General features: G+C 45.9%; 1 long non-coding RNA gene across 1 annotated transcript in view; it reads left to right on the plus strand.

Annotated features, from left to right (window-relative positions):
* Nucleotides 1–7923: 7923 nt before the first annotated feature.
* The window catches only part of LOC307056233, a 136877-nt gene continuing 120054 nt past the window's right edge, over nucleotides 7924–24746 (plus strand). Inside the window, exon 1 of the long non-coding RNA XR_013811002.1 lies at nucleotides 7924–7969. This is a non-coding gene — a long non-coding RNA (uncharacterized lncRNA). The remainder of the gene's footprint in view (nucleotides 7970–24746) is intronic.

A 24746-nucleotide genomic window follows, 5' to 3' on the forward strand; every position in this document is an offset into this window, starting at 1 on the left:
CTGACATGCAGGCCCCAGCTAAGTGTTTGAGAAATGCCATTCCTTAGAATTCTTACAACAGCCCTGGAAGGTTGGGATAAGGATCTCCCTTTACAGATAAGGAAGGTGAGGCTCAGAGAGGTTAATTAACTTTCTCTGTGTCACACAGTTCATCTGAGTCAGAGCTGGGATTCGAACATGGGTCAGGTCCCTGCTTTCTCCGTTTTCCTAGCCACCAGTTCCAGTCTGGGTCTGACACACAGAGGAAGCAGCCAGCAATTGCTTGCTGATGAAAGGGAGGGTGAGCATGAGGCTGCTGGGTGGAAAAGTTGATGTGTCAAGGAGAGCTGACTTCCTTGGTTTTTAAAAATTAGAAAGGCTCTCTCCCATGGTTCTGTGGGAGTGGTTGAAAAGAAGTGATCGTGTCATGCAACATTTTAGATTGTTATTGGAGTATCCACATTTTTAGGCAAATAAAAAAAGCATCATTATCTCTGCTCTACAACATGGAAAACTATGTCACTCTGGAAGCAACTTCATGTAATGTCCCCAGCTGGGAGCAGCTGAGGTGAGGGCACCCAGAGGAGGACACAGCCGGTCTTTGGAAGCCCAGTTAAGGGTTTTATTCTTGACCCTGCCAAGCCATGGTGGGTTGTTAGGTTGTGTAGGCCAAGGCCCTGTGGCTAGAGTCCAATTTTCTCTCCCGAATTGCATCATGCCTAAAATGCTTCCCTTTTGTGATTTCCCACCAAAAAATGAAATCTAACCAAGAGGGAGTGAAGAAGGACAGAAACTTTGAAATACCCAGAAGAAAGCTAACGTGAGCATGTTTTGAGGCTCTAATAAGCAGCAGAAGTCCAAGAAAAAAAAATCAGTGCACAGGGCTTCCCTGGTGGCACAGTGGTTGTGAATCCTCCTGCCAATGCAGGGGACACGGGTGCAATCCCTGGTCTGGGAAGATCCCACATGCCGCGGAGCAACTAAGCCCCATGCGTCACAACTACTGAGCCTGTGTGCTGCAACTACTGAAGCCCGCATGCCTAGAGTCTGTGCTCCGCAGCAAGAAAAGCCACCGCCATGAGAAGCCCGCGCACTGCAACAAAGAGTATCCCCCACTCATAGCAACTGGAGAAACCCTGCATGCAGCAGAGAAGGTCCAACACAGGCAAAATTAAAAAAAAAAAATCCATGCACAACCATGATGAGGTTGAAAATGACAGACCACGGTCCTTGGGGGAGAGCTCCTCCTTGCTCAGACGTCTGGTAACAACACGACCAGCTTAGCTTGGATCAACAGCCTCCACATCTGAAGAGGAGATACTTAAAGCTCAAGAAGCATCTCTGAGCCGAAGGTCAATGGGACCTCGTGAGCAGGAGCATCAGGGACTCCCAGAAAGGTGGCGTGACCCTGAGCCTTCTCCAGCCTTGCTTGGCTGAGTCACGGACGTCCTTTCCCTTGCAGGTCCTGACCCACTCAGGCCTAGAGTCCATCTGGATGTAGTAGGAAACTCAGGGGAAAACCCCAGCCCTCCTAGTCAGTAGGGCCTGGAAGTTCAGTGCACTTTTTGCAGCCAGAGCTCCTAGGGCTAACTGTGGACACCCATGGTCCTCTGCCATCCCCACTATAATGGCCCAGCACACAGCACTGGGCTTCTGCCCTGGTTTCCCCTTCTTGTCTGTGGTTCCAACCTGGGACTGGATGACTCTTCTGAAGCTCACTGAGCTTGGCTGCCAGACCTAAACCCCATCTTTGTCACCCCAGGTGTCTGGGGAACTATATGAGTGGGCAGGCACCCATCGTTAATAAAAATGAATAGTTATTAACAACTAAGAATTCTGGTAATTCATTAAATAACAGTTGTTATGGTTAATAATCTAGTGGTTTATTAGCGCATGACTTCCAGGCCAAACTTCCTGGGTTCAAAATCCTGGCTCCACTATTCATTGTATGATTTTGGGCAATTTTATTAGCCTCTTAATACTGAAGTTTCTGTCTATTAAATGAGAAAATAATAGTTCCTACTTTACAGCATTGTTTATGAGGATTAAATGAGTTAATATTGTAACGTGTTTAGGACAATGCCTAGCACATGATTAAGTACTACACTGGTAACTAAAATTACAATAGTAGCAGTAATAATAATATTCACCAAAAATTTGTTGAGCCTTTGCTAGGTGATAGGCACCTGAGCATTGCAGCAACCCCAAATGTGGGTCCTTTTTACTATCCCTGCATTTCAGATAAAAACACAGAGGCTTGGGAAGGTTAAGGATGCAGCCCAAGGTCACCCAGCTGGGAGGGAATAGAGCCAGAGGTCAAAGCCAGACTCTGATTCCAGAGCCAATGCTTCTGAACAACATTTAACAAGGACTTACTGAGCCCCAGTAGGTGTCCCAGTCATTCTTCTTTGGATCTTTAGATGGAGAAGGACGCTTCAGATAGAGGGATGTTCATAGGAAAGGAATCTTAGAGCAGCAACTAGAGGAGGGGCCAGATGGGGCTTCAGACATTGGTGGGACTGAGACTGTGGCATCTTGGTCTTGTCTTCCCAACTGAAACACAATCTCCCCCAGGGCAGGAGACAAGCGTTTCTTCTTCTTCTGTACCTCCCTTAGAATGGATGGACATCTGAGCCCTCCACAATAGACCCCAGCAAATCCTTGATCTACAGCTACCCAACCCAGGAAATCAGTGGCTAGAGTTGACCAAAGTGAGTCCATCCACACCTTACATGCAACTGATCATTATACCCAATGTTGTGTTCCATGATTAACTTGAGCAGAGTCCAAATTAAGCCAAGGAAATGGTGCCTCCACACCCTGGCCTGATCTCAGACTTCCACCGCAGAGATCCTATAGGAGAGGGGAGAGAAGGTACAGTTTCACCAAATTCAGTGCACGGAATGCTGAGCTGAGGACAAGGGAGACTTAGGGAGCAGGGCAGAGATGCAGCTACAGGAGAGCCAAGGCTCTCTGACCTGTAATTCACGTTTTTTGGTTTTTAATTCAGAAAGTAACCTAAGAGGAAGTACTCATAAATGTAGGTATTGATCTCTAGAGGGAAAAAGCATCAAGTCAGTTGTGCTAGATAATGCAAATTTATTTTTAAATGTTAGACAGTAGAAAAGGCAGTGAATTAGACATAATTACTCTGTAATTTGACTTGAAATGAAATCCATTTAAGAGACATGCATTGAATGTGGGCAAAACACAAGGTAGAGAAGAAAAAAGGGAGCTACAGAAAGGCCCAAGATGTGGACCTTGCTTCCACATCTTTCCACCCCAGTGATCCTGTGGTTGCCAAAGCCAAGGCTTCAAATTGTTTACATGGAGAGAGATGAGACAGTCCTTCACGACTGGGCTTAATTCAACCAGAGACTGTACCCTTAAAAACAGGCCTGGTTTTTCACATCGTCTGCTTTCTGTATGAAAACCCACATTACTTTATTCTTAAAACCTAGAGTTGATTGCTTGGCCCTTGGAGTAGACAGGTTATTTGATTTTATTTTAACTTAAGAAAGAAATTAATTCAGTAAGTATTTGTTGAGTGCCTACTCTGTGCTAGGTACCATGCTGAGTTCTGAGTGGATGGTGCTGGGAAGAGCCCCCCCATCCCTGCCCTCATGGAGCCTGCAGTGTGGTACTCACTGAACAAACCGTGCCAGACAGTACTTAATTACAGTTGTGAGATGTGCCACAAAGGAAATCTCCAGGAAATAGCCAGAGGAGCTCACTTAGTCTGGGGGTTCAGGGCTTCTCTGAGGGGATGGTGTTTAAGCCCAGAGAGAAGCAGGATGAGTTTGGATTAGGCAGCAAAGGGGAGAGCAAACAACTCTGCAAGTAGAGGAACAGCATGTCCAGGGTCTTGAGTTGGGACAAAGAGGACCTAAAAGGAAGCCAACCTGCTAAGAGCAGAGACTGGAGGCAGATGGATGCATCGACAAACCGAGCAATGCAGAAACTGGGTCCTAGAAGCAGCCTCTCAAGGCACAAGGGCACATTATGGACTTTGGATTTGATCTTCAAAGGAATAGAAAGCTGTCAAAGGGTTTTAGGCAGGGGGGATGATTCTATTTGTGTTTTTTTTTTTTTTTAATCCCTCTAGCTTCTGGGTGGAGAGAAGTGGAGTAGAGGATGTGGGGAGACCAGTTAGGAGTCCAGATGGGAGGTGGTGGTGGCCTGGTGAGAGTGGAGGCACTGGAGAGGAAGAAACATGAACCGATTAAGGTCTGTTTAGGAAGTAGGACAGATAGGACCTGGTGACCGGTTGGCTGTGGTTAGTGAGGCGCAGGGTGGTGTCACGGCCACGCTCTAGACTTCTGCTGGGGCAACTAGTAGGTGGTGCTGCCATTTACTGGATTGAATGTGCTAAAAGAAAGCTAAAAAAAAATAGTAATAACATTCAAGTCAAAACACTAGGAAACTCTTATGTAACAAACAAGAAAGAGACTACCACCAACCAAGAAATGGGGAAAGGACAGCAAACTTGCACTTCCCAAAAGCAGAAGTGCAAATGGCCAAGAAACAGAAAAAGATGTCCAACAGTTCAGATTAAAATAACTAGACTCCCTTTACCTAATGGATAATGGCTAATGGCTAACACTGTTGCGAGCACAAGGAATTGGCATCCCCGTATGCGGCTGGTAGAAATTGAAAGTGATATGGTCTTGTGTGTGTTGGGGGCGGGTAGTGGCAATTATAATTTTTTTTAAACGTTAAAAAAATATACTCTGAGTACTTAACCAACAGCCACACAAAGATATACGTGCAGGGCTTCCCTGGTGGTGCAGTGGTTGAGAGCCCGCCTGCCGATGCAGGGGACACAGGTTCGTGCCCCGGTCCGGGAAGATCCCACATGCCACGGAGCGGCTGGGCCCGTGAGCCGTGGCCGCTGAGCCTGCGCGTCCGGAGCCTGTGCTCCGCAACGGGAGAGGCCACAACAGTGAGAGGCCCGCGTACCACAAAAAAAAAAAAAAAAAAAGATATACGTGCAAAGATATTAGGGTATTTACACCAGTGAAAAATTGCAAACAACCCAAATGTCCATTTGTAGGGAATTAATTACACATCTATGTAACCATTTAAAAAGTAGATGAATATTAGTGTGTACAGTATGGTCCCATTTTGTAAAGTATCTGGAGTATGTGAATGTCTGTATATGTGGGTATGTATACAAAGAGGTTTAGAAGGAAATCTATCTAAACTCACATTGCTAGTGGTAGGTGACTTTTTATTGTATTGGGGTAAATAGTTTAAAAAAATGATACTTTAAAAGATGAGAAGACAATAACTGCAATGTAACAGAGATTGTAATTAAAGTGTTACCGCAAGGAAACCCAAGGAAGGGAGTAACTAATTCTCACTCGGTTGACGGGAGCAGGCTTCACGAAAGAGGTGTCATTGGACCGAGAATGAATAATCAGTGATAGGTTTGTTTTCCTGTTTCTGCACAGCTTTGTAGCTCATATTCAAGAGAAATAGGGAACTCCACAGATAGAAAGACTGATTGATCCAGTCCTGCAGACCTTTCAGTCTGTTTGCTCCCTGGTCATAAAACATTCATGGCAATTAATTTTAAACCAGATGACAGGAAATGGAAGCTTAAAGCTCTAGAAAGACTCAACAACGCCTTTGAAGAGTGTCCAGTATAGTCACTGTGCCACTGTCTCCCCCCTCCCCTGACTCGGTTGGATCTTATACTCATTTGCAGTAGCAATGGCATTCCTAGATATTATGTTATCGGCTCTTTCTATTTCCTTGGTTACTATCTTGGATCTTTGGATAAGGAGTCGCTTTCACTTCACATTTCCTAAATTTGTTTTTAGAAATTATGCAGCTGCCTACCAAAGTACCCTTTGGGGAATTTAAATATGCATTGATAGATATAGTGACTTTGTGGAAAAACTGGTGACCTAACAGAACGGGACGACTCTGCCTTGATTTGCAAACAGAACTTAATTGGTGGCCTTATGACATGGAATTGAAAATTTGGGGTCTGAGGAAGGCCAGAGGGGAAACCTAATACACTCAAAGAGCACAGGGTCAGAAGTAGGCCAGTGGGGGTCCCAGTCCCACGTCCTTCAGTTACCAGCTGTGTGACCTCTGGCAACTTTCCTGACACATAATAAGTGTCAGGTGTTCTTGCAGTTTCAGCTTTGAAATAGGACAGACTTAGATTCCAAGGTCTGGTTGCAGCAAAGTGAGGGAACTTAAACCAGCTGTCCCAAGGTAAAGCAGGGGCACTTCTGGGAGGAGGGTAGAAATGGATGAGCATTTTAAATTTCAAACATCATTTATTTTAATGAGTATTGGAAAAAGTATATGAATAGCACATCAAACCTATGACTTCATAGATATTTTTACAAAAAATGACTGTGATTAAAAATTCCTTTAAATAGCAACCATTTTGCAATTATAGAATCCATGTTAATTGAAAAGCGCTCTTCCATTGGGCTATAGAGAAAAGAGGAAGAAATAATGAACTGCAGAAACTTTTAAAAAACTTTTATTGGAGTATAGTTGATTTACTATGTTGTGTTAGTTTCTGCTGTACAGCAAAGTGAATCAGTTATACATATACAAATGACCTTTTCCCATATAGGTCATTACAGAGTATTGAGTAGAGTTCTGTGTGCTATACAGTAGGTCCTTATTAGTTATCTATTTTATATATAGTAGTGTGAGGAATGTTTTTTAAAAATCCATTAAAATTAGACTTAAGTAAAATATGTGAATTGATTTGGAAAAATTAGTAAATGGTAATAGCAGTGAGACACTGATACGGCAAAAATCGTGAAAGTGGTACCACCATGACTGCAGTGGACATTGGCTAGATGGCCAAACCTCACTGAGTTACCATTCTCTCGCCCGTAACATCTCCCAAGGTGGTTATGAGGATCATGAGATAATATCCATAGATATTATTGGCTCAATAGCTGTCACATAGTAGGGACTCGAATCTATGTTTCCCTCCTTTTTCCTTAGCCTCACCTTTCGAAGTTGAAAGTGACCACTGAGATTGGCCAGGCCAGTTTCCTCACTTTCCAGATGAGGTAACGGAAGCCTGATTGGGGAAAGACCAGCGGAGGGCTCCAAAAGTCACGTGCTGCTCACTCCACTGGGCTCAGGTGTGCGCAGTGCCCGGCAGAGACTTGACCACAGGCCTGAAAGGTCTTGGGGAAACTGACAAAAGGCGTGGGAATGAAACTGAGTTAATTACACGGGCAACAGTCATGGGGGTGTGGAGGGGGTAGTCGTGATCTGAGGGGTACTTTCCAGTGTAGTACATCTTCATAGCCCCTACTCTGCAAAGCGGTAAACTCTATGTAGAGAAGGAAAGAAACTGGAAAAATACCCCCAAATGTCAGAGTGAGTATGTTGATGTAGTAGCATTTTTCTTTGCTCTGTTTCTCCTGGTAATTAATGATTGCTTGCATTTTGACATCTATGAAAAATAAAGTTGCCAAAATGATTGGAAAGCTGAATTTTCTGTACTGAGAGATGGGTGCCGTTGGTGCCCTTCTTGGCATGTAACTATTTTAATTGTCAGGCTTCATTTATTTATTTATTTATTTTTGGCGGTACGCGGGCCTCTCACTGTTGTGACCTCTCCCGTTGCGGAGCACAGGCTCCGGACGCACAGGCTCAGCGGCCATGGCTCACGGGCCCAGCCGCTCCACAGCATGTGGGATCTTCCCGGACCGGGGCAAGAACCCGTGTCCCCTGCATCGGCAGGCAGACTCTCAACCACTGCGCCACCAGGGAAGCCCCGCTTCATTTTTGAAGTAATTCTCTTCCAGCCCCTAATCATTAGCAACTTCCCCAGTTACATGGGGTCATAAGCGGTTGGTAGCCAATATTGGGTATAAAACTTATGACGCCTTTTAGTCCAGTGGTCTCAAGGGATTAATTGTGATCGTCTTCTTGTTTTGCAGATGGAAAAACTGAGAATCAGAGAGGGCTAGTGATCTCTCGGACACTTGGTCAGTAGGTAAGTGAAAATACTGAAAGTGAGCCTAAAATAAGATCTATGTCTAGTCTCTGTGATTCAGTCTCTGAAGCCCCATCTCCCCAATCTTGCGATTTTCCTGATTTGCGCAATTGAAGTCAGGAAATGAGATGAGTTGGTCAGAGGCGTTTGGGTATTATTTGCACTTGTGGTTTCTGTTTGTTCCCACTGTTGAGTTGGAATGTTTAACAGGTGCGTTTGTGAAGGCCTCTTAAGCAAACCAGGCCCGTGCTGGGGCTAATGGGGTATCACTGCCCTGTCTTCAATAGATCCAAGAGTTTGGTTCATCTAGAACAGAGAGCCCTGGACTGCGGGTGTCAGGAGATCTGGGTTCCTGTTCCACAGTGAGCTGCTCTGTGACCTTGAACAAACCACTTAACTCAGGGATTCACTCATTTTTCATTCTTTCTTTCAAACTGTTTTTCCCCAGAATATGTGGTGCTGCCCTCTGTGCCAGGCACTGGGGATAACAAGATAAACACAACATAAGCTTTGCCCGGGAGGCACTCAAAGCCCAATGTATGAGCTCCTCCATTTCCTCATTACTGTCTCATCATGAGAACTTCTAACATCTGCTTTGGAGTTGACAATCTCTAGGGCATTTTGTGATCTTCCCCGAAACTCCATAAGATGGAAAGAAGTTGTTATTACCATTTTGCAGAGGAGAAGACTATGGCTTAGAGAGTTGGCTCAGGCCACTGAGTGAGTAAGGGTTAGAGCTGCCCTTGAAACCCTTGAGCTAGATTTACTAGCTCCTAAGCATTTGTTTTTGATAACAGCACACTGTTCCACTGATGGTTTTGGCATTTGAATGGGCGTTTTTGTACCCTTCCCCTTAGCAGTGAGTAAAATGTCGGGCACATCAGCACCCAGAGGAAACCCACGCTGGTGCAGAGATACTTTTCTGCAAGGAGTACTTTCCTGTGTCTAACTGATTATTCCAGAAGGCAATGTCTTCTGTGCCTGAGAGTGAAGGCAGCCTTGGGCTCTGGGTAAGCTGATAACCAGAGGGAAACCTGCCGCAGGCCCAGAGCCACCTCCTTCAGGTGACTGCGATTCAGCATATCAGAGAAAGCCCGCCATGGGCCAGAGGGGCACAGCCCCCCTCTTCTGCAGTGACCCTACTAAACACTGTTGCTTTCCACCAAAGCTTAATGATCCTGGGAGCTTCTACTTTTGCAGAGTTGCCTGGCCTCAGGCAAGACGTGGAGAATGCTGTGGATTAGAGGCTGTGCTGTTTGTTTGCGGGATGACAACTGCTTGAGCAGGAAGCTGTTGGGCTCCCTCAAAGTCTGGAATTTCAAAGGGTGCATGAATCACCGCAGGGACTGGGCCTGGTTTCTCTGTTTTACTGTGCGTGTGTACGTTGTGAATTGTGGCCATCTTTAATGAAGATGACTAGCATGTGTGTGCTATCTGGGATCTGCAGGATTTGTGGGGAATGTGTGTGCCTGGGTGGGGAGTTGGGTTTGTAAGGAACGAGTGTGTGTGTGTGTGTGTTTAATCTCTAGGAAGCAATTCTCATGAAAAAAAGAAAACACTTAACGGGTATAATTTTTCAACAGGATCCAGAAATGGGCTTTTAATAAGCATCATTAAACTCTTTGATTACAAGGGGAGGCCAGCCATTCTTTCATCCTGGCTTAGATCACACAGCTCTCCCTTGCCCTGTTCTTCGGGGTCAGATAAAAACTCCTACTATTCATATTGGTCTCTCCAAAGCCCTTTCTCCCCTTTCTTGCCCTCCCCAGCCCCTGCCCCTACCCCGCGCTTTCTGATCTCTCTGCTTGGACCTCGACGCAGACAGGGCTGGTGTCAGGACTGACAGATGATAGCTGCGGGTACGCCTGGAATCTGAGCGTCCTGTGTCTCGCCCCGTCCCAGCAGGAAACTTTAGAGTCTTTGTTTAGGAGGTACTCTGAACCCAGAGATCCGGGACTCCTTCCTTTCCCTGAGGGTCACTTACAGCCACTGACACCCAGCAGGGCTGTGTGTGCGTGTGTGCAAACCCTTTCCTGCATGGATTGGGTTTCCTCTTGTCTGACACGGGAGGATGAGAAGCTGTGTTGAAAGACAGGTTTTGCTCTGGACTGAAAGCCTTCTGCCAGGTCTCCTAAGGAAGCTGGTTCCCAGAGTTATTATCTTTCCTGAGCTGAGAACGAGGTGCTCCGTGACAGGAAACCAGGTAGGCTTAGCAACAGGCTTATCAAGCTGCACTGCAGGAATGTCCATTTGTGTCAACAGGTCTGGGTTTGTGTAATTTTGTTCTTCTCTGTGCACGGGATCAGTTCTGGGGCTGGTGTGTTCTGATGTACACGGCTCCTTCCCAGAGGTGAAGCACTCCGTAGGGTGTGGAGCTCTGCCTGGATCATCCTTGTTCACTTCACAGGACCCAGCCCGGGGGTGCCGGGCACAGGGCTGAGGGTACAGTGTCTGTGGTCTACGTAGAAGCCACTGTAGCTCCAGGCTGCAGAGTGGTCCTGAGTCGGGGTATTCCTGCCTTTATTAATATACCAGGCGCTCATGAGAGCCCTAGCTTGTCCTCTTACTGCACCAACTACTCAATTTCTCTGTGCCTTGGTTGGTCCTGGAGGGTCTGCCCTATTTGGAACATTCTATCTAGTTCTTGCCAGCAGCTCCTTTGCAGGGACCAGCCTCTGGTCCCTATGGCTCCAGTTGTCGGTTGGCTCAGAACTGGCTCCAAACCAGACAAGCCACTGAACATTAAAGTCCTGCTACACATCCTAGGTGGATGTGCTACCTTGACCTTGAGGCTTACCCAGGCAGTGCTCCAGGGCTGGAGCAACAGCCATCCAGTGTCAGTTCTCCAAACCCCCTTAGTTGTTGCTTTAAGGGACATCTACTTTGTTAAGCACCTACTGTGTGCAAGGCACTGTGATATTAAATATATTTTTTCTAACTTTACACCCATTTTCCAAATGAGATAACCAAGTTTCAAAGACGTTAACATACCCAAGAGTACCTAAGTACTCAGTGATAATGCTAGGATTTGAACCCAGGTGTTTGGATGAGAAAGCACATACTCTTGGTTTCTATAAAGCACGTAGCACACAGTGGTGAGCAGAAAATGGTTGTCACCTATTACTGACAGTTCTTTTAAAAGTAATTATTTAATAAAGCACTTACCACATGGCATCCTAATTGATGGTTCTTCTGTGGTCCTCTCTCACTGGACTGTGAGGTTCTTGAGGGCAGAACTGGAAGCCCCAGCCCCTAGCAAGGTACAGGGTTTAGAGCAACTGATCAGTAAATGTTTGAATGATTAACAATATTCATAATGCCTCCGTGTACTGATCACTGACAATGTGCTGGGCAAAGTGCTAAGTGCTTTATATGTATATTAGTTTGTTTAATTCTTGAAACAACCCTGGGAGATAGATACTATTATTACAATAATATTTATAATAAAGAAAATAGAGGCTTGAAGAGTTTTGAGTAACGTTCCCAGGTTACACAGCTGCTAAGTGGCAAAGCTGGAAATAGGACCCCGGCTGACTGCTTACCTGTGGTGTTTTGCCTTGCCCCTGTGCTCTGGCCTCCCCCAGATGTCCCAGCATCCCTCACACCACAGCTGATGCCCAGGGCTCCTCCAGTGACTTCCTGTGAAGCTGTCACTCAAATCTAGTGCCTGCCTATCTGGAGCTGTGTGAAGTTTCCATGCAGAAGGGAGAAAGCTGGTGAAGGCTGGGGTGGGGGGTCACAGTCACATATGAAAGACTGTATGAAGAACCACTAATAAGGTGGACGAGACAAGGGTTTCCTTTCTGGAGAGTAGACCTGATTTATAGGACACAAGTGGGGGTGAAGTCAACATCAAGAGGCACAACCTTTTGATAACAGTGGTGAAGCATTTCAGGGACGTTTTCTGGGCGGCATTTCTCAGGCTTGGCAACTAGGCTGCCTCAGACTTGTTGGTGGGTAAGGTTGGGCGAGGGAAAAGGCCTTGGTGCCTTGCTCTCCAGGGAGGGCCTTGTGTTCTGGTAACTTCCCACAAGACCTCATGGACCAATGACTTATTTCATCATGGGGAGCTTCATCTTACGCAAGCTGAAGAAATGATACTCCACCTATGTTGCCACAAGATAATTGACCCCTTGTGACTTTGTCTAAAAGGGGGCAGGAGCATGTGCTCTTAGTGAAAGTTAAGGAGCAGGGAGGAGGATTTGAGCTGGGGAAGAGAGGGACTTGGAATTACTTGGGAGGCTGCCCGGGTGGGACTAGGATTCTGACTGTTGACTCCCGACAGGGCCAGGGCCCACTTTGCATGAATCCAGGTACGTTCTGTGTCCCGGGGACTCTAGTGAGATATGCTGGTGCCCTCATCTAAATGCTACAACAGAACAACTGCTTTGGGAGACCACACATGAACACTCCTTGGCCAAGAGAAAAGCAAGCAGGATGACAACATGATGACACATCAGTTAAAGCCTGCATGGACATGTCTTTGGGTGGCTCAGGGCTTCACTCCTCTGGAGCCTGGCCCTGTGCACCCCAAAAGCAGTGGTGATACTGGTTCTTGAAGCTGGGCCTCGAGGGTATTTCCTTTTTCCCTCATAGCAATGATTTTTAAACCATACACTGCAGAACCCTGGGGGTTTAGTGAAATCCTCTCTGAGACTTCCCCTGGAGATAGGCAGACAGTTCCCTATTGGCTCCTGGACACCTGCCTTGCTCATCCTCTTCTCCTTGTTTGCTCACTGGGCTTCCTTGTTGCCAAGACTGGTGTTCGGCTGGGATGTACTCCATGGCCGCGCTGTTTGTTTACAGCCAACATTTGCTCTCATTGGCTATTGTGTCTGTTCTGATTGGTTGCTGTCTGTGCCATATCCGTTGTTAAATATTTTGAATTTCACTCCTGGTTGCAAGCCTCCCTTTTGTGCAGAGCCAGCTGTATCCCAGTGCAGGCACGTAATGCCAGCGACAAGCCTGTGAACCACAGGCTGCACAGAACCAAAACAGTTTGGCTGTCTTTGAGAAGTTCTTGCTGTGCTTCCTCATCCATCCTAGGGCCACAGAGTCACCCGAATGTCACCAGCCCACATGGCCATGTGGGGCTCAGCGATTTGTCTACCATGCCCACCGCCACCAAAGCAGAAGCCCTGGTTATGTTGCCGTGGCAGACCTGGGAGCTGGAGCTGGTTGTTGGTCTTTTCTGTCCCAGCCCCTGGCATGGCTCTTTAGCAGACAGGTACCAGGCTTTACTGCCTGCCTGTGGACATGATTCCCAGATTCACTCAGCTGTGCCTTTACGAACAAGCTGCTTTCTCGAGTGAGTAGGATGTGCCAGCTTTTCTGGCAGAATTCCTTATGAGCATTTGTTCTTTCCTTCCCCCTTTTCTTCAGAAAAAAAGGAAAGGCAAAAGGAATAGCAGAAGAAATGTTAGATAAAAGTGCATGCATTTGAGATTCAGGCAGATCAGGATTTATATCCAGGCTCTGCTCCTCATTAGCTGTTTGACCTTGGGGAAGTCATTTAACCTCTCTGTACCTTCTGTTCAAAAGAAATAATAATAACTCTAAAGAGTTGCTGGGTCTATAAAATAATACACACATATAAGTTGAAGGTGCCATGCCAATGAGAGTCACTAATATATATTGTCCCTCTTTCTGGTGACATTTTCAATCTATAACGATTCCAAAAAGTGAGTCAGTGGCAAATGCTATCTCTTCCAGGGCTAGCGCCTGGGAGGAGAGACTGAAAAATGAGAGGAAAAGAGCCAACCCATCCTTTTTAGCTTAGAGAGCCTCCAAGCCTAAAGTGGAACCTCTAGCACAGGCAAGAGAGGAAAGAATGGAGAACTTATCTTTGAGTTTCCTTGCAAACAAGGGGAAAAGGGAAAGCTGATAGATTACATGTTCTCGCTGGCTAACACTGAGTCTTTGTTGAGGGGTAAGTAAACCCAGATGACAAGCTATTAGCTAGACATAGGGAGGTATAGCTTGTGCAGGAATGGCAGATACATGATGTATTAGGTTGGGTTCCTGGGACCAGACTCTGGGACAGAGATTTGTGTGCTGAAAGTTTACGGGGCTTGCCCTCAGGATCAGCACCTGTCCGGGAGTAAGGGAAGTAAGATTAGATCGAGGGAGGAGTTGAGCAGCATTGCGGTCACAACAGAGGCATCAACCGATCCCACAGGGAACTCTGGAGCTGGGATGGTCCTTCAGTTCCCTGCGTTGAGTCAAGGGAAGTTGACCTTTCTGCCCTCGGCAGCAACAGCTGGGTACTGGCCCTGGGTAAGGCAGCTCCCTTGGGCTGAGGACCATTCCTGGAGAGGGACTCCACTGAGAGCTGTCAGCAGCCCGCAGCAACAGTCCCCACAGCTGGGGCACTGAGTGCCTCAGTCCCAAAGGGCTCCTCTGGGCAGCACATCACAGCATCCACTACACATGGCATGCAGGCTGCCCCTCTTTCCTTACATCCCACTGCACACGTCACTAATTGAAACAGCTCTCTTTACCACTGTGTTCAGAGGCGGTCTCAGAATTTTTTCAAAAACAATGCTAGATAAACATTATCAACCAGCTGGAATTGGCTCGTGAGAAGGAACCCATTGGCTCCCTTTGGCCTCTCCATCTGTAGGAGACGTTCATTGGTGGTGGAACAATAGGCCTTCAGTGTTATGATTTATGTTTCAACATTGGACAGTTGGAAAACCTTAGACAAGGTCCCTGACATGCCTAGTGGAAAATGTGATTTTTAAAATATATTTCATTATTCCCCTTGACCACATTCCATTTATTGGAGTTGTGGCTTGTTTTTCTTTTCCCCTACCAAATGCAGTTTTCCCCATGATTCATTTCCTTTTCTTCTCCCTCTCTTTTTAAATTTTTAAAAAAATGAATTTACTTTTTACTACGTATTCTCTTGTCGTATCATCCATTCTTATTTCAACCATCGGCCACTTCAGATGTCCCTTCTTCACCCAGTTCACATTACTGGTCACCTGCTAAATCTGTCCATATGACTCGCCTCTCTAGCCTCCAAAATAGCAATAAACGGCATCCGTGGTTAGCCCATGAGGAAACAGATGCTTAGAGAGGTTAAGATGCTTTTTGAAGATGAGACATCTTGCAAATGACTGGGGTGGGCTTTATCTTAGGTCTGTTAGCTCCCAAAGTCTGTGTCCTTTTTTCTCTACCTTTGAGATATTTGTTGAGGTGATGACTCCAGGTTCTCCTTTTTGAGTCTTGCCTGGCTGAGAACTCTACAAACTTTAGTTGATAATCCCATTGGTCATTAGGAACCATTGCAGAGTGTTGGGGCCACCCCACACCGCTGGGTGGGTTGGAGACCCTTCTGCTTTCCCTGAACAGGGTATAGCTAATTATAGAGTGCTGGGCACAGCCTGCCCCCTGGGCCCATCAGCTGGGGGTATTCAGTTTTTATTGAATTCCGGAGATGCTCCGGTTGTGGGGAGCCTTTGGGATCAGACTCGCTGTCATGATTGATGGGATGGGGCTGACACTGAAGCCAACAAGTGACTTGTTATAACTCTTGATAAATGAGACTTCAGTTGGTCCAGCTGACCAGCTGCCGAAAGCCTGGCAGCATCACCCAGGGACCCACCTGGGTCTCTGAGCCGAGCGCCTATGCTGTGATCTGTAATCCTCCTTTAAGGAAGATGCATTTGGTAAAGGAAGGTCTTTTGCTTTTAGCCGAGGGCTGATTCCATCAAAACCAAAGGTACATTAGGTTGTTGTTGAAGAACACTTACAGAGGCTTCTATTCTGTGACAGATACTTTATTCTGAAGCTAAGCACTTAGAGATACAAAAATAAAACCAGTGTCCCACCCCTCACGCTTAAAATGTGAGCTGGTGTGGTTTTCTTTGTTTGTTTGTTTGTTTGCGGTACGTGGGCCTCTCACTGTTGTGGCCTCTCCCGTTGCGGAGCACAGGCTCCGGATGCGCAGGCTCAGCGGCCATGGCTCACGGGCCTAGCCGCTCCGTGGCATGTGGGATCTTCCCGGACCGGGGCACGAACCCGTGTCCCCTGCATCGGCAGGTGGACTCTCAACCACTGCGCCACCAGGGAAGCCCGAGCTGGTGTTTTTTACTGTTGTGTAGATGGAAGACAAGGGCCCGACCACCTCCTGATGCTGTGAGGCTTCTGAGCTCTTACAGCCAGTTCCTCGATTCAGCCCTCTGCCCTTCAGACCATGACTTCTTTGCACAGGGAGGACTTTAGGATCCTCAGGGTGAGTGGAAAGAGAGTCTGATTTGAGTCCTCACTCCTCTCTCTGATAACAGATTTTCTGTGTGACCTTGGACAGGGCACTTGACCTCTCTGGTCCTCAGTGTTACCTCAGAGTCAATATAGAAAGTGGCCACTGTAATGCCTCAAGTGCCTGCTGTTGGGAAAGCACCTTGTATAATGCCTCATACACAGTAGGCACTCTATAAATGATACCATGTTTTCCTTCCCTGCCCCCACTTCCTTTCTTAGCGAGATCAGTGAAGAATTTACTAAATATTGATGACCTATAGAGCAGGAGGATTTCCTCAAGGAGTGCTTTCAATCGTCATTGGGTGATCCAGGGCTGAATGGGTTCCCCGGTCTCCATCCAGTATGCTTTCTCAGTGGACTCCAAGGGAGCCGGTTACATCCTCAATACCTCCTACCGGCCCTGACTTTCAGAGGACTCCTCTGCATTTTCTGATTCTTCACCACCACACCAATTCCTTCCTAGTGGGATGTCGCCAAGATTGCTCAGGAGAAGAGGTGGCTATGGCAAAGGGAAGGGGTCCTGCACCATGAGCTGGCATTGTGAGAACAGGACACTCTTTTGCCCTCTCTAAGACTTAGTCTTCTCATTTATAACATAGGGTAATAATACTTTCCTTGCGGGCATTGTCTGAGGATTGCATGTGATAACACACGTGAGAACAGGCTTTGGAACAAACCTGTGATTTGTGATTACAGATGCTGTCTTCTGTGAGTTTCCACCTCTTGGTCTGGCCCCTTCACCAGTAGCTCCCAGCAGAAGTTCCCAAATGTATCGGGACTATGCAGAAAACTGTCCAACCAGCTGTTTGTGGAAATCTGTACTATGACCCTTCCCAAAGAACTTGTTTTAGTTATTTATGTCTGTCTACTTCTCTAAACTCCAAGATATTTAAGGACAAGGCCCAATCTTAATTTATCTATATCTCCAGGTTATAACAGAGGTGTCGTAATTGTTTGAAGAAATAAATGAAGATGAAAGATAATGAAAACTATGGGTATCTGCTATATATCTGCTCTGGGGATGTAAGGCCTCATGTAATCCTACAGGCCTAGGAGGCTGATGTTATTCCACTCTCGAGCAAAGGGAAATTGAGGCCCAGAGAGGTGAAGCCACTTACTCAAGAGTCAGTAACTAGCAGAGTAGGGACACCAGCTTCAGAGCCCTGGACTCCAAACTAGTTCTTACCTCCTCTACTGGGTGCTCTCTCTCTCTCTCTCTCTCTCTCTCTCTCTCTCTCCTGTCCACATTTTATTGTACAAACAACATTAAAACAACAATAACAGGAAAAAAATAAACTTACCTTCCAATTTCCCACTTCTAGCAAGTCAGTTGTTTCCATTTTTCCACATCCCTGCTGTCTCTTTCTTGCATATGTTCTTTTTAATAACAGCATTATTGAGATATAATTCATATGCCATAAAATTCACTCTTTTAAATTGTACAATTCAGTGTTTTCTAGAAATATTTAACCATCACCACTATCTAATTTTAAAACAGTTCGTCACCCCCAAAAAGAAACCCCATCCTCATTAGCAGTCACCGCCCCCCATTCCCTGCTCCCCCTGCCCCCAGCCCCTGGCAGCCACTAAGCTACTTTCTCTCTATATAGATTGCCTATCCTGGATGTTTTATATAAATAGAATCCTATAATATGTTGCCTTTGTGTCTGGTTTCTTATACTTAGCATAATGTTTTCAACATCCATGTTGTAGCATGTATCAGTGCTTCATTCCTTTCTGTGGCTGAATAATGCACGTACACACACACACACACACACACACACACCCTTGTTTTGTTTGTCTATTTATCAGTTGATGCATATTTGGGTTATTTCTACTTTTCAGCTACTATGAATAATGCTGCTATGAACATTTGTGTACAAATTTTTGTGTGGATGTATATATACTTTTAGTTCTTTGGGGTACATGCCTGTAAATGATATTGCTAGGTCATACTCTATGATCAACATTTTTAGGAACTGCCAGTCTGTTTTCAAAAGTAACTGCACCATTTTACAATCCCACAAGCAATGTGTGAAGTTTCCAATTTTTTCACATCCTTTGCAACTCTTTTCATTGTCTCTCTCTCTCTATTTTTTAGCCATTCTCCTGGATTTGAAATGATATCTCATTGTGGCTTTGAATCAGGTTTCCCTAAAGACTGATGATGTTCAGCATCTCTACATGTGCTTTTTGGCCATTTTTATATCTTTTTTGGAGAAATGTCTATTCAAGTCCTTGGCCCGTTTCTTAATTGGGTTATTTTTCTTTTTACTGTTGCATTGTGAGTTCTTTATGTATTCCGGATACAAGTCACTTATCCAATATATGATTTGCAAATATTTTCTCCCATTCTCTGAGTTATCTTGTCACTTTCTTGTTAATGTTCTTTGAGGCACAGAAGTTTTAAATTTTGATGAAATTTGTCTGTTTTTTCTTTTGTCACTTGTGCTTTGAGTATCACATCTAAGAAACCTTTGCTTAATCCCAAGCCATGAAGACTTACTCCCATATTTTCTTCTAAGAGTGTTATAGTTTTAGTACTTACATGTAAATCTATGATCCACTTTGAGTTAAGCTTTGTATCTTGTGTGAGGTACAGGACCAACTTCATTCTTTTGCATGTGTATATCCTGTTGTCCTAGCCCCATTTGTTAAAGAGGCTATTATTTCCCCAGTGAAGGTTGATTTATGGACTCTCAATTCTATTTGATTAATCTCTCTATCTATCCTGATGCCAACATCGCACTGCTTTGATTACTGTAGCTTCAGAGTAAGTTTCGAAATTGGGAAGTGTGGGTCCTCCAACGTTGTTCTTTTTCAAGATTACTTTGGGTATTCTGTGTCTCTTGCATTTTTATGTGAATTTTAGGATCTACTTACCAATTTCTCTAAAAAAATTATCCACCTGGGATTTCAATAGGGAATGCATCGAATCTGTAAGTCAATTTGGGAGTATTACCATCTAAATGATATTAATTCTTCCAATCCAAAAACATGGGATATCTCTCCTTTTCTGCGGTGTTTTATAATGTTCAATATTATCAGACATATAACATGTAAAGAAGTCTTGCACTTGTAAAGAAGCCTGTCCTTTAAAAAAATGTATTCCTAAATATTTTATTCTTTTTGATGTTGTTGCAGATAGAATTGCTTTCTTTTTTTTTTTTTTTTTTTTTTTTTTGCTGTACGCGGGCCTCTCACTGCTGTGGCCTCTCCCGTTGCGGAGCACAGGCTCCGGACACACAGGCTCCGCGGCCATGGCTCGCGGGCCCAGCCGCTCCACGGCATGTGGGATCTTCCGGGATTGGGGCACGAACCCGTGTCCCCCGCATCGGCAGGCGGACTCTCAACCACTGCGCCACCAGGGAAGCCCAGAATTGCTTTCTTGATATCATTTTTTGAGTGTTCATTGCTGATATATAGAAAACAGGTAATTTTTGTACATTGATCTTATATCCTGCAAACTTGCTGAACTTGTTTATTAGTTCTAATAGTTTTTGTGCATTTATTAGGATTTTCTATATAAAAGATTTTGTCATCTCTGAGTAGAGATAGTTTTATTTCTTCCCTTCTCTAAACTGGATTCCTTTTTTTTACTTTTTCTTGACTAATTTCCCTGATTAGAACCTCCAGTACAATGTTGAATAGAAGTGGTGAGAGCAGACACCTTGTCTTGTTTCTAATCTTAGGGGGAATGTTTTCAGCCTTTCACCATTAAGTATGATATTAGCTGTGAGTTCTTCAAAGATGATCTTTGTCCAGTTGAAGATTCCTTGTATTCATTGTTTATTGAGTATTTTTGTCATAAAGCGGTGCTGGATTTTGTCAGTGCTTTTCTGTGTCTATTGACAGGATCGTGAGATTTTTCTCCTTTGTTCTCTTAATGTGGTGTATTATGTTGATTGGTTTTGTATGTTAAACCAACTTTGCATTCCTAGGAAAACCCACTTGATTATGGTGTATAATCCTTTTCATATTTGTTGGATTCTGTTCAGTATTATTTTGTCGAGGAATTTTGTGTGTATAATCAAAGGGGATCATGATCTGTAGGTTTTTATTCCTTGAGATATATTTGACTGATTTTGGTGTCAGGGTAATGCTGACCTTATAAAATGAGTTGGAAAGGGTTCATCCTTCTGTTTTTTTGCAAAAGTTCATGAAGGATTTGTGTTAATCTTGCCTCTTTTTTTGAGAACTTTAAAGAGTTATAATGAGGACAAAGCTTATGACAGCTCACAGTTATGCCTTATCATGTGCCTGTGCTGGGTGAGTCTATGACCACAGAAACTTGACATTAGATTAAAGCCTGAACATTTCCCTATGAGTAGGACAGTGGTCTCCTACCATTATGCCACAAGACATTCAGTACTGGGAAACTGGGGTGGACAGACAGACATGGTTCCTTCCTCTTTTTTTTTTTTATTTTTTTACTGTTTTAAACATTTCTGCACAAATGCCTGGATGAATATTCTGTTGAAGCAAAACCTTCTCCTTGGGCTTCCCTGGTGGCACAGTGGTTGGGAGTCCGCCTGCCAATGCAGGGGACACGGGTTCGAGCCCTCGTCTGGGAGGATTCCCACAAGGCGCGGAGCAGCTGGGCCCGTGCGCCGCAACTGCTGAGCCTATGCTCTAGAGTCCGTGAGCCACAACTACTGAGCCTGCATGCCACAGCTACTGAAGTCCACGCGCCTGGGGCCTGTGCTCTGCAACGGGAGGGGCCACTGCAATGAGAGGCCCATGCACTGCAGTGGGGGGTGGCCCCCGCTCCCCGCAACTAGAGAAAAGCCCTCGCACAGCAATGAAGACCCAACGCAGCCAAAAATAAATAAATAAATAAAATTAAAAAAAAAAAACCTTCTCCTCCAAAACAGACAACAGATTGGCCTCTTGATCACATGCTGAACAAGACCAATGCTTACACCATTATCTCCCCTGAAACCTGTCAATGTCCTCCTAGAAAATCAAAATATCCACACATATTAATAGCTCGGCATCCAGGTTAACAAAAGAGTTGAGTGTTTGTTTTCCATTACTTTTTAACATGTGAAAATGAGGAAAGACTATTCCTGACTGAAATTGCTTGGAACAAGAAACAAGAGTCTGAGGTTTCACTACATTACAGGACAGATCACTATGATGTTCACTCTCCGAGCTTTTCTAAAGGAAAGACGCTTTGAGTGGTGGTCATTCACTCATGCCTTCAGTCACTTCATTAATTCACTCAGCAATTCCATATTGAGCTCCTTTTCTATGGCAGGCCCTGTACTGCAGTGTCAGGTCACACAGATGGGAATGCATTTCAGTCCCAAGGGAGAAGCCAGTCTGGTGGGGAAGATCAGACTATAAGCCAACAGTCACTACCAAGCATGATCATGGCCCTAACACAGGCAAAAGGAGGTCACAGGAATGTAGAGGGAGGAGATATCAGGGAGAGACAGTGTCAGAGGAGATATGGTCCACTGGGAAACTTGAAGCATGCATAGGAATTGGCCTGATGGAGGCCCAGGCAGAACCAGGAGGTCACTGAGAACAGTCTGTCTCCACATTCAGTCATTCACAGGGGCTTAAAGGAACAGCGCTGAAAGATGACTTGGAGAGACCCCAGGAGGCAAATCCTGAATCCAAAAAGCTTGTGTGCTTTTTGAAGAAGTCTACACTTTATCCTGGGGCGGTAAATGTTTTAATGACTCATGACCTTTCCTGGACAGCAGCCCAAGGGTACCAGAGAGGCAGAACTAAAACCATATCTGATAGCAAAAGTCAGGTCTAGACCTTGGAGAATTGTCCTTGAATAGAATGCAGGTCTCCTAGGGCCTTTCATCCAGCATACCCCATCTCCTGGACCTTGTCTTCCCTTCCATCGCCCTAGGAGAGCCATCCCAGCTCACTAGGAGGTCAGACTCAAAAATATTGAATTCTGGGGCTTCCCTGGTGGCACAGTGGTTGAGAGTCCGCCTGCCGATGCAGAGGACATGGGTTCGTGCCCCGGTCCGGGAGGGTCCCACATGCCGCGGAGCGGCTGGGCCCGTGAGCCATGGCCGCTGAGCCTGCGCATCCGGAGCCTGTGCTCTGCAACCAGAGAGGCCACAGCAGTGAGAGGCCCGCATACCGCCAGAAAAAAAAAAAGTTGAATTCTGGAGTAGATAACACTGAATCCTATTATGCTTGTTGGTAAAATAGGGACATTGATGCCTCCTTCCTAGGGTTGTCGTGATAACAAAATGAAATAAGGGTTCTCTAAACATCTTCAGAAATCTCCACTGCAAGCTAGACGAAAGATGTGCCACATCCATTATGGAAGTAAGACCATCAATGTTGGGAGCTGCATAGACCTGGATTCAAATTCCAATGCACCCCCTGGCTGGTTGACCCTGGACAAATTATCTTCACTCTCTGAGCCTCAGTTTCCTCATCGGTGAAATAGAAATGATCATAATACCTCCCTTTGGGGTTGCGATGAGAAGGAAGTGTTATGGTCCCTGTGACATGCCCAGGCATATCAAATGTGCTGAAGAATTGCCTTTTGAATCTGAATGTGAACAGGGAGCTCTGCTTTTCCTGGAGGCTCCTGGAGGGCTGGACACACATCTCCCTCATTGCTCTGTGTTTAGAGCCTAACATATAACGATGATCAGCATATAAAGATATTCCAGTGTTTTTGCAGTTGAATTTACTTCCTCCTCTCAATCCAGGTTTCTACCCAGTTGAAAAAAGAATTGACTGTGACCTTTTGGAAATACAAATAAATCAATAAAGAAAAAAGATTTTATTTATTTTTATTTTTTAATAAATTTCTTTATTTTATTTATTTATTTTTGGCTGCATTGGGTCTTCATTGCTATGCGCGGGCTTTCTCTGGGCTTCTCATTGCGGTGGCTTCTCTTGTTGCAGAGCACGGGCTGTAGGTGCGTGGGCTTCAGTAGTTGTGGCTCACGGGCTCTAGAGCACAGGATCAGTAGTTGTGGTGCACGGGCTTAGTTGCTCCACGGCATGTGGGATCTTCCCGGACCAGGGCTCGAACCCGTGTCCCCTGCATTGGCAGGTGGATTCTTAACCACTGCGGCACTAGGGAAGCCTGTAAAAAGATTTTAAATCATCTCATTTTATACGTTTATTTTGCTGAGTGGGCTAAGCAGGTATTAGTCAACTGGGGGCTTCCTTAAGGGAACAGGAAGAGCTCACAGCTCCTGCTTCCACAGACCTGGTGTGGCTGCCCCAGTTTCTCCAGCCAAAAGGCAGAGCAGTATCTCTTGCACACTGAGGAGTTAGGAAGTTTAACCTGAGAGAAATATGTCCTTAATGATGTTTTATACCCAGGGGCCTCTGGAGAAGAGAGCTTCAGGAAGATTAAGTGGGACAGGAGGCTGCAGGGGCTACCCGCCAAGGGGCAAGGGTGTGGAGCAATGGGAATTACACCCACGAATGTGCCCCAGGGGAGGGCGCGTGTGATTGCAGCAGCGCTAGAAGCAGACTTAGTACAATCTGTGTCCCAGACTTGCTTCCATCTCCAGTCTGGTCCCCATTCTTGGCTTTCCCTGCTTCTTCTGTTCTCCTCCTCCCCCAGATGAGGAGAGGGCTTGCTACAGGACTCAATAAAGCCCAGAATCAGGCCCGGGAGCAATGGTACCCACTTCCCTGAGTCCCCACCAGTGTCACTTACTGAGTGCCAGGCTTTGGGCTGAGTGAGACAGGGCTCCCCCGCCCCCTAGAGTTGCTCTCTGTGTGGGGAATAGCCACAAAGGGATGAAGGAAGGTCTTCAGGAGCTCTTTGGAGGCTGCAGTGAATCTGCGTAGAGGGAGAGCAAGGGGCGGGGACGAAGGGCGAACGCTGCCGAAGAGCAGGGGATGGTCGATGTGCATCTTGAAGGATGAGAGTTTACCAGACAGAGGAGGAGTGGAGGGTATTCCTGGCAGAGGTAAAGTTCGCACAAAGGCTCTGAGACCTGGTGGACCTGGAGTCCTGGAGAAATGGGAAGAAGTTCAGTGAAACAGGAACAGTGAGGGAAGGGCAGACATGGGGGAGGTGGGAGGGATGCCATGGGAGGACAGGTTCTGCCTCGTTAGGAAGTGTCCTGTAGGCTGGGCTGTAATGAACGTGGACTCGATACTCTGGGGAGTGGGGAGGCAAGGTAGAGAGACCAAGTGAGTGTGGCCTGAAATAGCCCTGAATTAATGCATCAAGTAATCGTCTATGACAGTGGCCCCCAACCTTTTTGGCACCAGGGACCGGTTTCGTGGAAGACAATTTTTCCACAGACGGACGGTGGGGAGGCGGGGGAGGATGGTGGAGGCGGGGGAGGATGGTGCAGGCGGGAATGCGGGCGATGGGGAGCGTCGCGGCTGATGAAGCTTCGCTCTCTCGCTTGCCGCTCACCTCCTGCTGTGCGGCCCGCTTCCTAACGGGCCGTGGACCCCTGATTTATGAAGCACTACCAAGTGCCGCTGCCTTGCTGGGCTCTGGGGATCCAAGAGTACAGAAGCAGACTTGCCTCTGAGCAGGCTTACT

This window comes from Hyperoodon ampullatus (assembly GCF_949752795.1).
Source record: "Hyperoodon ampullatus genome assembly, chromosome: 7".
Taxonomy (NCBI): domain Eukaryota; kingdom Metazoa; phylum Chordata; class Mammalia; order Artiodactyla; family Ziphiidae; genus Hyperoodon; species Hyperoodon ampullatus.